Source organism: Camelus dromedarius, unplaced genomic scaffold (genome assembly GCF_036321535.1).
Source record: "Camelus dromedarius isolate mCamDro1 unplaced genomic scaffold, mCamDro1.pat HAP1_SCAFFOLD_178, whole genome shotgun sequence".
Lineage (NCBI taxonomy): Eukaryota > Metazoa > Chordata > Mammalia > Artiodactyla > Camelidae > Camelus > Camelus dromedarius.
In genome coordinates, this window is record NW_026989771.1 from 4411806 (window position 1) to 4426209 (window position 14404).

The following is a 14404-nucleotide window of genomic DNA, read 5'->3' on the forward strand; positions in this document are numbered from 1 at the left end:
AACGGGTTGCAGGAGAAACTTTTACTCTGGTTTCTCAGTCTGTTTCCTAGTGCCGGTTTGAAGTTCCTGCAGTTTTCACCGTAAAACCGAGTTGGAGCTAGTACATCCCCATATATATATATGGAGTGGAGTTTGCAACTGAAAAGAAACTTTGTGTTCCCAACAAGCAAGGTGAAGTACGGCTTTCACACACACTTATCTCTCAGAACTGAGCATGTGGAGAGACGTTCGTTCATCTAGCAGAAAGGGAACGGGTTGCATGAGAAAATTTCACTCTGGTTTCTCAGTCTGTTTCCTGGTGCCGGTTTGAAGTTCCTGCAGTTTTCACTGTAAAACCGAGTTGGAGCTAGTTCCTCCCCATATATATCTATGGAATGGTGTTTGCAAATTAAAAGAAACTTTGTGTTCCCAACAAGCTAGGTGAAGGACGGCTTTCACACACCCATATCTCTCAGACCTGAGCATGTGGAGAGACGATCGTTCATCTATCACAAATGGAACGGGTTGCAGGAGAAACTTTTACTCTGGTTTCTCAGTCTGTTTCCTAGTGCCGGTTTGAAGTTCCTGCAGTTTTCACTGTAAAAGCGAGTTGGAGCTTGTACCACCCCATATATATGTATGGAGTGTGGTTTGAAACTGAAAAGAAACTTTGTATTCCCAACAAGCTAAGTGAAGAACGGCTTTCACACACACTTATCTCTCAGAACTGAGCATGTGGAGAGACGTTCGTTCATCTATCACAAAGTGAACGGTTTGCTGTAAAAACTTTTCTCTGGTTTCTCAGTGTGTTTCCTACTGCCGGTTTGAAGTTCCTGCAGTTTTCACTGTAAAACCGAGTTGGAGGTAGTACCTCCCCTTATATATTTATGGAGTGGAGTTTGCAACTGAAAAGAAACTTTGTGTTCCCAACAAGCTAGTTTAAGGACGGCTTTCACACACACTTATCTCTCAGAACTGAGCATGTGGAGAGACGTTCATTCATCTAGCACAAATGGAACGGGTTGAAGGAGAAACTTTTACTCTGGTTTTTCAGTCTTTTTCCTAGTGCGGGTTTGAAGTTCCTTCAGTTTTCACTGTAAAACCGAGTTGGAGCTAGTACCTCCCCATATATATGTTTGGATTGGTGTTTGCAACTGAAAAGAAACTTTATGTTCCCAACAAGCTAGGTGAAGGACGGTTTTCACACACACTTATCTCTCAGAACTGAGCATGTGGAGAGACGTTCGTTCATCTAGCCTAAAGAATGGGTTGCAATATAATCTATTACTCTGGTTTCTCAGTCTCTTTCCTAGTGCCGGTTTGAAGTTCCTGCAGTTTTCACTGTAAAATCGAGTTGGAACTAGTACCTCCTCATATATATGTATGCATTGGAGTTTGCAACTGAAAAGAAACTTTGTGTTCCCAACAAGCTAGGTGAAGGACGGCTTTCACAAACACTTATCTCTCAGAACTGAGCATGTGGAGAGGCGTTCGTTCATCTAGCACAAAGGGAACGGGTTGCAGGAGAAACTTTAACTCTGGTTTCTCAGTCTGTTTCCTTATTGGCGGTTTGAAGTTCCTGCAGTTTTCACTGTAAACCCGAGTTGGAGCAAGTACCTCCCCATATATATGTATGGAGTGGAGTTTGCTACTGGAAAGAAGCTTTGTGTTCTCAACAAGCTAGGTGAAGGACGGCTTTCACACACACTTATCTCTCAGAAATGAGCATGTGGAGAGACGTTCGTTCATCTACCACAAAGGGAACGGTTTGCAGGAGAAAGTTTTACTCTGGTTTCTCAGTCTGTTTCCTAGTGCCGGTTTGAAGTTCCTACAGTTTTCACTGTCAAACCGATTTGGAGCTAGTACCTCCCCATATATATGTATGGAGTGGAGTTTGCAACTGAAAAGAAACTATGTGTTCCCAACCATCAAGGTGAAGGACGGCTTTCACACACACTTATCTCTCAGAACTGAGCATGTGGAGAAACGTTCGTTCATCTAGCACAAAGGGAAGGGGTTTCAGGAGAAATTTTTACTCTGTTTTCTCAGTCTGTTTCCTAGTGCCGGTTTGAATTTCCTGCAGTTTTCACTGTAAAACCGAGTTGGGGCTAGTACCTCCCCATATATATGTATAGGGTGAAGTTTTCAACTGAAAAGAAACTTTGTGTTCCCAACAAGCTAGGTGAAGGACGCCTTTCACACACACTTTTCTCTCAGAACTGAGCATGTGGAGAGACGTTCGTTCATCTAGCACAAAGGGAACGGGTTGCAGGAGAAACTTTAACTCTGTTTTCTCAGTCTTTTTCCTTATTGGCGGTTTGAAGTTCCTGCAGTTTTCACTGTAAAACCGAGTTGGAGCAAGTACCACCCCATATATATGTATGGAGTGGAGTTTTCAACTGGAAAGAAGCTTTGTTTTCCCAACAAGCTAGGTGAAGGACGGCTTTCACACACACTTATCTCTCAGAACTGAGCATGTAGAGAGACGTTCGTTCATCTAGCAGAAAGGGAAATGGTTGCAGGAGAAAATTTTACTCTGGTTTCTCAGTCTGTTTCCTAGTGCCGGTTTGAAGTTCCTGCAGTTTTCACTGTAAAACCGAGTTGGAGCTAGTACCTCCCCATATATATGTATGGATTGGAGTTTGCAACTGAAAAGGAACTTTGTGTTCCCAACAAGCTACGTTAAGTACGGCTTTCACACACACTTATCTCTCAGAACTGAGCATGTGGAGAGACGTTCATTCATCTAGCAAAAATGGAACGGGTTGCAGGAGAAACTTTTACTCTGGTTTCTCAGTCTGTATCCTAGTGCCGGTTTGAAGTTCCTGCAGTTTTCACTGTAAAACAGATTTGGAGCTAGTACCTCCCCATATATATGTTTGGAGTGGTGTTTGCAACTGAAAAGAAACTTTGTGTTCCCAACAAGCTAGGTGAAGGACTTCTTTCACACACACTTATCTCTTAGAACTGAGCATGTGGAGAGACGTTCGTTCATCTAGCCCAAAGAATGGGTTGCAAGATAATCTATTACTCTGGTTTCTCAGTCTCTTTCCTAGTGCCGGTTTGAAGTTCCTGCAGTTTTCACTGTAAAACCGAGTTGGAGCTAGTACCTCCCCATATATATTTTTGGAGTGGTGTTTGCATCTGAAAAGAAACTTTGTGTTCCCAACAAGCTAGGTGAAGGACGGCTTTCACACACACTTATCTCTCCGAACTGAGCATGTGGAGAGACTTTCGTTCATCTAGCCCAAAGGATAGGGTTGCAAGATAATCTATTACTCTGGTTTCTCAGTCTGTTTCCTAGAGCCGGTTTGAATTTCCTGCAGTTTTCACTGTAAAAGCGAGTTGGAGCTAGTACATCCCATATATATGTATGCATTGGATTATGCAACTAAAAAGAAACTTTGTGTTCCCAACAAGCTAGGTGAAGGACGGCTTTCACAAACACTTATCTCTCAGAACAGAGCATGTGGAGAGACGTTCGTTCATCTAGCACAAAGGGAAAGGTTTGCAGGAGAAACTTTAACTCTGGTTTCTCAGTCTGTTTCCTTATTGGCGGTGTGAAGTTCCTGCAGTTTTCACTGTAAAACCGAGTTGGAGCTAGTACCGCCCCATATATTTGTATGGATTGGAGTTTGCAACTGAAAAGAAACTTTGTGTTCCCAACAAGCTAGGTGAAGGACGGCTTTCACACACACTTATCCCTCAGTACTGAGCATGTGGAGAGACGTCCGTTCATCTAGCACAAAGGGAACGGGATGCAAGAAAAAATTTACTCTGCTTTCTCAGTCTGTTTCCTAGTGCCGGTTTGAAGTTCTTGCAGTTTTCACTGTAAAACCGAGTTGGAGCATGTACCTACCCATATATAAGTTTGGAGTGGTGTTTGCAACTGAAAAGAAACTTTGTGTTCCCAACAAGCTAGGTGAAGGACGGCTTTCACACACACATATCTCTCAGAACTGAGCATGTGGGAAACGTTCGTTCATCTAGCACAAAGGGAAGGGGTTTCAGGAGAAATTTTTACTCTGTTTTCTCAGTCTGTTTCCTAGTGCCGTTTTGAAGTTCCTGCAGTTTTCACTGTAAAACCGAGTTGGGGCTAGTACATCCCCATATATATGTATCGGGTGGAGTTTGCAACTGAAAAGAAACTTTGTGTTCCCAACAAGCTAGGTGAAGGACGGCTTTCACACACACTTTTCTCTCAGAACTGAGCATGTGGAGAGACGTTCGTTCATCTAGCAAAAAGGGAACGGGTTGCAGGAGAAACTTTAACTCTGTTTTCTCAGTCTGTTTCCTTATTGGCGGTTTGAAGTTCCTGCAGTTTTCACTGTAAAACCGAGTTGGAGCAAGTACCTCCCCATATATATGTATGGAGTGGAGTTTGCAACTGGAAAGAAGCTTTGTGTTCCCAACAAGCTAGGTGAAGTACGGCTTTCACACACACTTATCTCTCAGAACTGAGCATGTGGAGAGACGTTCGTTCATCTAGCAGAAAGGGAACGGGTAGCAGGAGAAAATTTTACTCTGGATTCTCAGTCTGTTTCCTAGTGCCGGTTTGAAGTTCCTGCAGTTTTCACTGTAAAACCGAGTTGGAGCTAGTACCTCCCCATATATATGTATGGATTGGAGTTTGCAACTGAAAAGGAACTTTGTGTTCCCAACAAGCTACGTGAAGGACGGCTTTCACACACACTTATCTCTCAGAACTGAGCATGTGGAGAGACGTTCATTCATCTAGCTCAAATGGAACGGGTTGCAGGAGAAACTTTTACTCTGGTTTCTCAGTCTGTATCCTAGGGCCGGTTTGAAGTTCCTGCAGTTTTCTCTGTAAAACCGATTTGGAGCTAGTACCTCCCCATATATATGTTTGGAGATGTGTTTGCAACTGAAAAGAAACTTTGTGTTCCAAACAAGCTAGGTGAAGGTCGGCTTTCACACACACTTATCTCTCAGAACTGAGCATGTGGAGAGACGTTCGTTCATCTAGCCCAAAAGAATGGGTTGCAAGATAATCTATTACTCTGGTTTCTCAGTCTGTTTCCTAGTGCCGGATTGATGTTCCTGCAGTTTTCACTGTAAAAGCGAGTTGGAGCTAGTACAACCCCATATATATGTATGCACTGGTGTATGCAACTGAAAAGAAACTTTGTGTTCCCAACAAGCTAGGTGAAGGACGGCTTTCACAAACAATTATCTCTCAGAACTGAGCATGTGGAGAGACTTTCGTTCATCTAGCACAAAGTGAACGGGTTGCAGGAGAAACTTATACTCTGGTTTCTCAGTCTGTTTCCTAGTGCCGGTTTGAAGTTCCTACAGTTTTCACTGTAAAACTGTGTCAGGGCTACTACATCCCCATATTTATATATGGATTGGAGTTTGCAACTGAAAAGAAACTTTGTGTTCCCAACAAGCTAGGTGAAGGACGGCTTTCACACACAATTATCTCTCAGAAATGAGCATGTGGAGAGACGTTCGTTCATCAAGCACAAAGGGAAGGGGTTTCAGGAGAAACTTTTACTCTGTTTTCTCAGTCTGTTTCCTAGTGCCGGTTTGAAATTCCTGCAGTTTTCCCTGTAAAACCGAGTTGGGGCTAGTACCTCCCCATATATATTTATCGGGTGGAGTTTGCAACTGAAAAGAAACTATGTGTTCCCAACAAGCTAGGTGAAGGACGGCTTTCACACACATTTATCTCTCAGAACTGAGCATTTGGAGAGACGTTCGTTCATCTAGCACAAAGTGAACGGTTTGCAAGAGAAACTTTTACTCTGGTTTCTCACTCTGTTTCCTAGTGCCGGTTTGAAGTTCCTGCAGTTTTCACTGTAAAACCGAGTTGGAGCTAGTACCTCCCAATAAATATGTTTGGAGTGGTGTTTGCAACTGAAAAGAAACTTTGTGTTCCCAACAAGCTAGGTGAAGGACTTCTTTCACACACACTTATCTCTCAGAACTGAGCATGTGGAGAGACATTCGTTCATCTAGCCCAAAGAATGGGTTGCAAGATAATCTATTACTCTGTTTTCTCAGTCTGTTTCCTAGTGCCGGTTTGAAGTTTCTGCAGTTTTCACTGTAAAAGCGATTTGGAGCTAGAACATCCCCATATATATGTATGCATTGGAGTATGCAACTGAAAAGAAACTGTGTGTTCCCAACAAGCTAGGTGAAGGATGACTTTCACAAACACTTATCTCTCAGAACTGAGCATGTGGAGAGACGTTCGTTCATTTAGCAGAAAGGGAACGGGTTGCAGGAGAAACTTTTACTCTGGTTTCTCAGTCTGTTTCCTAGTGCCGGTTTGAAGTTCCTGCAGTTTTCACTGTAAATCCGAGTTGGAGCTAGTACCTCCCCATATATATGTATGGAGTGGAATTTACAACTGAAAACAAAATTTGTGTTCCCAACAAGCTAGGTGAAATACAGCTTTCACACACAATTATCTCTCAGAACGGAGCATGTGGAGAGACGATCGTTCATCTAGCACAAATGGAACGGGTTGCAGGAGAAACTTTTACTCTGGTTTCTCAGTCTGTTTCCTAGTGCCGGTTTGAAGTTCCTGCATTTTTCACTGTAAAAGCGTGTTGGAGCTTGTACCTCCCCATATATATGTATGGAGTGGGTTTTGAATCTGAAAAGAAACTTTGTGTTCCCAATAAGCTACCTGAAGGACGGCTTTCAAACACACTTATCTCTCAGAACTGAGCATGTGGAGAGACTTTCTTTCATCTAGCACAAAGGGAACGGTTTGCAGGAGAATCTTTTACTCTGGTTTCTCAGTCTGTTTCCTAGTGCCGGTTTGAAGTTCCTGCAGTTTTCACTGTAAAAACGCGTTGGAGCTAGTACCTCCCCATATATATATGTATGGATTGGAGTTTGCTACTTAAAAGAATCTTTGTGTTCCCAACCAGCTACGTGAAGGACGGCTTTCACACACACTTATATCTCAGAACTGAGCATGTGGAGAGACGTTCGTTCATCTAGCACAAAGGGAACGGGTTGAAGGAGAAACTTTTACTCTGGTTTCACAGTCTCTTTCCTAGTGCCGGTTTGAAGTTCCTGCAGTTTTCACTGTAAAACCGATTTGGAGCTAGTACTTCCCCATATATATATTTATGGAGTGGAGTTTGCAACTGAAAAGAAATTTTGTGTTCCCAACAAGCTGGTGAAGGACGGCTTCCACACACACTTATCTCTCAGAACTGAGCATGTGGAGAGACGTTCCTTCATCTAGCACAAAGTGAACGGTTTGCAGGAGAAACTTTTACTCTTGTTTCTCAGTCTGTTTCCTAGTGCCGGTTTGAAGTTCTTGCAGTTTTCTCTGTAAAACCGAGCTGGAGCTAGTACCTCCCCATATATATTTATGGAGTGGAGTTTGCAACTGAAAAGAAACTTTGTGTTCCCAACAAGCTAGGTGAAGGACGGCTTTCACACACACTTATTTCTCAGAACTGAGCATGTGGAGAGACTTTCGTACATCTAGCACAAAGGGAACGGGTTGCAGGAGAAACTTTTACTCTGGTTTCTCAGTCTGTTTCCTAGTGCCTGTTTGAAGATCCTGCATTTTTCACTGTAAAAGCGTGTTGGATATAGTACCTCCCCATATATATGTATGGAGTGGAGTTTGCAACTGAAAAGAAACTATGAGTTCCCAACAAGCTAGTTGAAGGACGGCTTTCACACACACTTATCTCTCAGAACTGAGCTTGTGGAGAGACGTTCGTTCATCTAGCACAAAGTGAAGTGGTTTAAGGAGAAACTTTTACTCTGTTTTCTCAGTCTGTTTCCTAGTGCTGGTTTGAAGTTCCTGCAGTTTTCAGTGTAAAACCCAGTTGGGGCTAGTACCTACCCATATATATGTATGGGGTGGAGTTTGCAACTGAAAAGAATCTTTCTGTTCCCAAACAGCTAGGTGAAGGGCGGATTTCACACACACATAACTCTCAGAAATGAGCGTGTGGAGAGAAGTTCGTACATCTAGCACAAATGGAACGAGTTGCAGGAGAAACTGTTACTCTGGTTTCTCAGTCTGTTTCCTTGTGCCGGTTTGACGTTCCTGCAGTTTTCACTGTAAAAACGAGTTGGAGCTAGTACCTCCCCATATATATGTATGGAGAGGGGTTTGCAACTGGAAAGAAACTTTGTGTTCCCAACAAGCTAGGTGAAGTACGGTTTTCACACACACTTATCTCTCAGAACTGAGCATGTGGAGAGACGTTCGTTCATCTAGCACAAAGGGAACGGGTTGCAGGAGAAACTTTTACTCTGGTTTTTCAGTCTGTTTCTTATTGGCGGTTTGAAGTTCCTGCAGTTTTCACTGTAAAACCGAGTTGGAGCTAGTACCGCCCCATATATATGTATGGAGAGGGGTTTGCAACTGGAAAGAAACTTTGTGTTCCCAACAAGCTAGGTGAAGTCGGCATTCACACACAATTTTCTCTCAGAACTGAGCATGTGGAGAGAGGTTCGTTCATCTATCACAAAGGGAACGGGTTGCAGGAGCAACTTTTACTCTGGTTTCTCAGTCTGTTTCCTAGTGCCGGTTTGAAGTTCCTGCAGTTTTCACTGTAAAACCGAGTTGGAGCTAGTACCTCCCCATATATATGTATGGAGTGGAGTTTGCAACTGAAAAGAATCTTTGCGTTCCCAACAAGCTAGTTGAAGAATGGCTTTCACACACAATTATCTCTCAGAACTGAGCATGTGGAGAGAGGTTCGTTCATCTAGCCCAAAGGGAACGGGTTGCAGGAGAAACTTTTACTCTGGTTTCTCAGTCTGTTTCCTAGTGCCGGTTTGAAGTTCCTGCAGTTTTCACTGTAAAACCGAGTTGGAGCTAGTACCACCCCATATATATGTATGGAGTGGAGTTTGCAACTGAAAAGAAACTTTGTGTTCCCAACAAGCTAGGTGAAGGACGGCTTTCACACACACTTATCTCTCAGAACTGAGCGTGTGGAGAGACTTTCGTACATCTAGCACAAAGGGAACGGGTTGCAGGAGAAACTTTTACTGTGGTTTCTCAGTCTGTTTCCTAGTGCCGGTTTGAAGTTCCTGCAGTTTTCACTGTAAAACCGAGTTGGAGCTAGTACTTCCTCATATATATGCATGGAGTGGAGTTTGCTACTGGAAAGAAACTTTGTGTTCCCAACAAGCTAGGTGAAGGACGGCTTTCACACACACTTATCTCTCAGAACTGAGCATGTGGAGAGACGTTCGTTCATCTAGCACAAAGGGAACGGTTTGCAAGAGAAACTTTTACTCTGGTTTCTCAGTGTGTTTCCTAGTGCCGGTTTGAAGATCCTGCAGTTTTCACTGTAAAACCGAGTTGAAGCTCGTACCTCCCCATATATATGTATGGAGTGGGGTTTGCAACTTGAAAGAAACTTCGTGTTCCCAACAAGCTAGGTGAAGGCGGCTTTCACACACACTTATCTCTCAGAACTGAGCATGTGGAGAGACGTTCGTTCATCTAGCACAAAGGGAACGGTTTGCAGGAGAAACTTTTACTCTGGTTTCTCAGTCTGTTTCCTAGTGCCGGTTTGAAGTTCCTGCAGTTTTCACTGTAAAAGAGATTTGGAGCTAGTACCTCCCCATATATATGTATGGATTTGAATTTGCAAGTGAAAAGAAACTTTGTGTTCCCAACAAGATAGGTGAAGGACGGCTTTCACACACACTTATCTCTCTGAACTGAGCATGTGGAGAGACGTTCGTTCATCTAGCACAAAAGGATCGGGTTGCAGGAGAAACTTTATCTCTGGATTCTCAGTCTGTTTCCTTATTGGCGGTTTGAAGTTCCTGCAGTTTTCACTGTAAAACCGAGTTGGAGCTAATACCTCCCCATATATATGTATGGAGTGGAGTTTGCAACTGAAAAGAATCTTTGTGTTCCCAACAAGCTAGGTGAAGGACGGCTTTCACTCACACTTATCTCTCAGAAATGAGCATGTGGAGAGATGTTCGTTCATCTAGCACAAAGGGAACGGGTTGCAGGAGAAACTTTTACTCTGGTTTCTCAGTCTGTTTCCTAGTGCCGGTTTGAAGTTCCTGCCGTTTTCACTGTAAAACCGAGTTGGAGCTAGTACCTCCCCATATATATGTTTGGAGTGGTGTTTGCAACTGAAAAGAAACTTTGTGTTCCCAACAAGCTAGGTGAAGGACGGCTTTCACACACACTTATCTCTCAGAACTGAGCATGTGGAGAGACATTCATTCATCTAGCACAAAGTGAACGGGATGCAGGAGAAACTTTTACTCTGGTTTCTCAGTCTGTTTCCTAGTGCCGGTTTGAAGATCCTGCAGTTTTCACTGTAAAACCGAGTTGAAGCTCGTACCTCCCCATATATATGTATGGATTGGGGTTTGCAACTTGAAAGAAACTTCGTGTTCCCAACAAGCTAGTTGAAGGACGGCTTTCACACACACTTATCTCTCAGAACTGAGCATGTGGAGAGACGTTCGTTCATCTAGCACAAAGGGAACGGTTTGCAGGAGAAACTTTTACTCTGGTTTCTCAGTCTGTTTCCTAGTGCCGGTTTGAAGTTCCTGCAGTTTTCACTGTAAAAGAGATTTGGAGCTAGTACCTCCCCATATATATGTATGGATTTGAGTTTGCAAGTGAAAAGAAACTTTGTGTTGCCAACAAGCTAGGTGAAGGACGGCTTTCACACACACTTATCTCTCAGAACTGAGCATGTGGAGAGACGTTCGTTCATCTAGCTCAAAAGGATCGGGTTGCAGGAGAAACTTTATCTCTGGTTTCTCAGTCTGTTTCCTTATTGGCGGTTTGAAGTTCCTGCAATTTTCACTGTAAAATCGAGTTGGAGCTTGTACTTCCCCATATATATGTATGGAGTGGAGTTTGCAACTGAAAAGAATCTTTGTGTTCCCAACAAGCTAGGTGAAGGACGGCTTTCACACACACTTATCTCTCAGAACTGAGCATGTGGAGAGAGGTTCGTTCATCTAGCACAAAGGGAACGGGTTGCAGGAGAAACTTTTACTCTGGTTTCTCAGTCTGTTTCCTAGTGCCGGTTTGAAGTTCCTGCAGTTTTCACTGTAAAACCGAGTTGGAGCTAGTACCACCCCATATATATGTATGGAGTGGAGTTTGCAACTGAAAAGAAACTTTGTGTTCCCAACAAGCTAGGTGAAGGACGGCTTTCACACACACTTATCTCTCAGAACTGAGCGTGTGGAGAGACATTCGTACATCTAGCACAAAGGGAACGGGTTGCAGGAGAAACTTTTACTCTGGTTTCTCAGTCTGTTTCCTAGTGCCGGTTTGAAGTTCCTGCAGTTTTCACTGTAAAACAGATTTGGAGCTAGTACTACCTCATATATATGTATGGAGTGGAGTTTGCTACTGGAAAGAAACTTTGTGTTCCCAACAAGCTAGTTGAAGGACGGCTTTCACACACACTTATCTCTCAGAACTGAGCATGTGGAGATACATTCGTTCATCTAGCACAATGGGAACGGGTTGCAGTAGAAACTTTTACTCTGGTTTCTCAGTCTTTTTCCTAGTGCCAGTTTGAAGATCCTGCAGTTTTCACTGTAAAACCGAGTTGGAGCTCGTCCCTCCCCATATATATGTATGGAGTGGGTTTTGCAACTGGAAAGAAACTTCGTGTTCCCAACAAGCTAGGTGAAGGACGGCTTTCACACACACTTATCTCTCAGAACTGAGCATGTGGAGAGACGTTCGTTCATCTAGCACAAAGGGAACGGGTTGCAGGAGAATCTTTTACTCTGGTTTCTCAGTCTGTTTCCTAGTGCCGGTTTGAATTTCCTGCAGTTTTCTCTGTAAAAGCGAGTTGGAGCTAGTACCTCCCCATATATATGTATGGATTGGAGTTTGCAAGTGAAAAGAAACTTTGTGTTCCCAACAAGCTAGGTGAAGGACGGCTTTCACAGACACTTATCTCTCAGAACTGAGCATGTGGAGAGACTTTCGTTCATCTAGCACAAAAGGATCGGGTTGCAGGAGTAACTTTATCTCTGGTTTCTCAGTCTTTTTCCTTATTGGCGGTTTGAAATTAATGCAGATTTCTCTGTAAAACCGAGTTGGAGATAGTACCTCCCCATATATATTTATGGAGTGGAGTTTGCAACCTAAAAGAAACTTTGTGTTCCCAACAAGCTATGTGAAGAACGGCTTTCACACACACTTATCTCTGAGAACTGAGCATGTGGAGAGACGTTCATTCATCTAGCACAAATGGAACGGTTTGCAGGAGAAACTTTTACTCTGACTTCTCAGTCTGTTTCCTAGTGCCGGTATGAATTTCCTATAGTTTTCACTGTAAAACCGAGTTGGAGCTAGTACCTCCCCATATATATGTATGGAGTGGAGTTTGCAACTGAAAAGAATCTTTGTGTTCCCAACAAGCTAGGTGAAGAATGGCTTTCACACACAATTATCTCTCAGAAATGAGCATGTGGAGAGACGTTCATTCATCTAGCACAAAGGGAACGGGTTGCAGGAGAAACTTTTACTCTGGTTTCTAAGTCTGTTTCCTAGTGCCGGTTTGAAGTTCCTGCAGTTTTCACTGTAAAACCGAGTTGGAGCTAGTACATCCCCATATATATGTTTGGATTGGTGTTTGCAACTGAAAAGAAACTTTGTGTTTCCAACAAGCTAGGTGAAGGACGGCTTTCACACACACTTATCTCTCAGAACTGAGCATGTGGTGAGACGATCGTTCATGTAGCACAAATGGAACGGGTTGCAGTAGAAACTTTTACTCTGGTTTCTCAGTCTGTTTCCTAGTGCCGGTTTGAAGTTCCTGCAGTTTACACTGTAAAACCGAGTTGGAGCTAGTAACTCCCCTTATATATGTTTGGAGAGGAGTTTGCAACTGAAAAGAAACTTTGTGTTCCCAACAAGCTAGGTGAAGGACGGCTTTCACACACACTTATCTCTCAGAACTGAGCATGTGAAGTGAGGTTCGTTCATCTAGCACAAAGGGAACGGGTTGCCGGAGAAACTTTTACTCTGGTTTCTCAGTCTGTATACTAGTGCCGGTTTGAAGTTCCTACAGTTTTCACTGTAAAACCGAGTTGGAGCTTGTACATCCCCATATATTAGTTTGGCGTGGGGTTTGCAACTGAAAAGAAACTTTGTGTTCCCAACAAGCTAGGTGAAGGACGGCTTTCACACACACTTATATCTCAGAACTGAGCATGTGGAGAGACGTTCATTCATCTAGCACAAAAGGAAGTGGTTGCAGGTTAATCTATTACTCTGTTTTCTCAGTCTGTTTCCTAGTGCCTGTTTGAAGTTCCTGCAGTTTTCACTTTAAAAGCGAGTTGGAGCTAGTACCTCCCCATATATATGTATGGAGTGGATTTTGCAACTGAAAAGGAACTTTGTGTTCCCAACAAGCTAGGTGAAGGACGGCTTTCACACACAATTATCTCTCAGAACAGAGCATGTGGAGAGACGTTCGTACATCTAGCACAAAGTGAAAGTGTTGCAGGGGAAACTTTTACTCTGGTTTCTCAGTCTGTTTCCTAGTGCCGGTTTGAAGTTCCTGCAATTTTCACTGTAAAAGCGAGTTGGAGCTGGTACCTCCCCATATATATGTATGGAGTGGAGTTTGAAATTGAAAAGTATCATGTTTTCCCAACAATCTATGTGAAGGACGGCTTTCACACACACTTATCTCTCAGAACTGAACATGTTTAGAGACGTTCGTTCATCTAGCAAAAAGGGGAGAGTTTTCAGGAGAAACTTTTAGTCTGTTTTCTCAGTCTGTTTCCTAGTGCCGGTTTGAATTTCCTGCAGTTTTCACTGTAAAATAGAGTTGGAGCTAGTACATCCCCATATATATGTATGGAGTGGAGTTTGCAACTGAAAAGAAACTTTGTGTTCCCAACAAGCTAGTTGAAGGACGGCTTCCACACACACTTATCTCTCAGAACTGAGCATGTGGAGAGACGTTCGTTCATCTAGCACTAAGGGAACGGGTTGCAGGGGAAACTTTTACTCTGGTTCCTCAGTCTGTTTCCTAGTGCCGGTTTGAAGTTCCTGCAGTTTTCACTGTAAAACATAGTTGGAACTAGTACCTCCCCATATATATGTATGGAGTGGAGTTTGCAACTGAAAAGAAACTTTGTGTTCCCAACAAGCCAGGTGAAGGACGGCTTTCCCACACATTTTTCTCTCAGAACTGAACATGTGGAGAGACGTTCGTTCATCTAGCACAAAGGGAACGGTTTGCAGGAGAAACTTTAACCTTGATTTCTCAGTCTGTTTCCTAGTGCCGGATAGAAGTTCCTGCAGTTTTCACTGTAAAACCGAGTTGGAGCTAGTACCTCCCCATATATATGTATGGAGTGGAGTTTGCAACTGAAAAGAAACTTTGTGTTCCCAACAAGTTAGTTGAATAACGGCTTTCACACACACTTATCTCTCAGAAATGAGCAT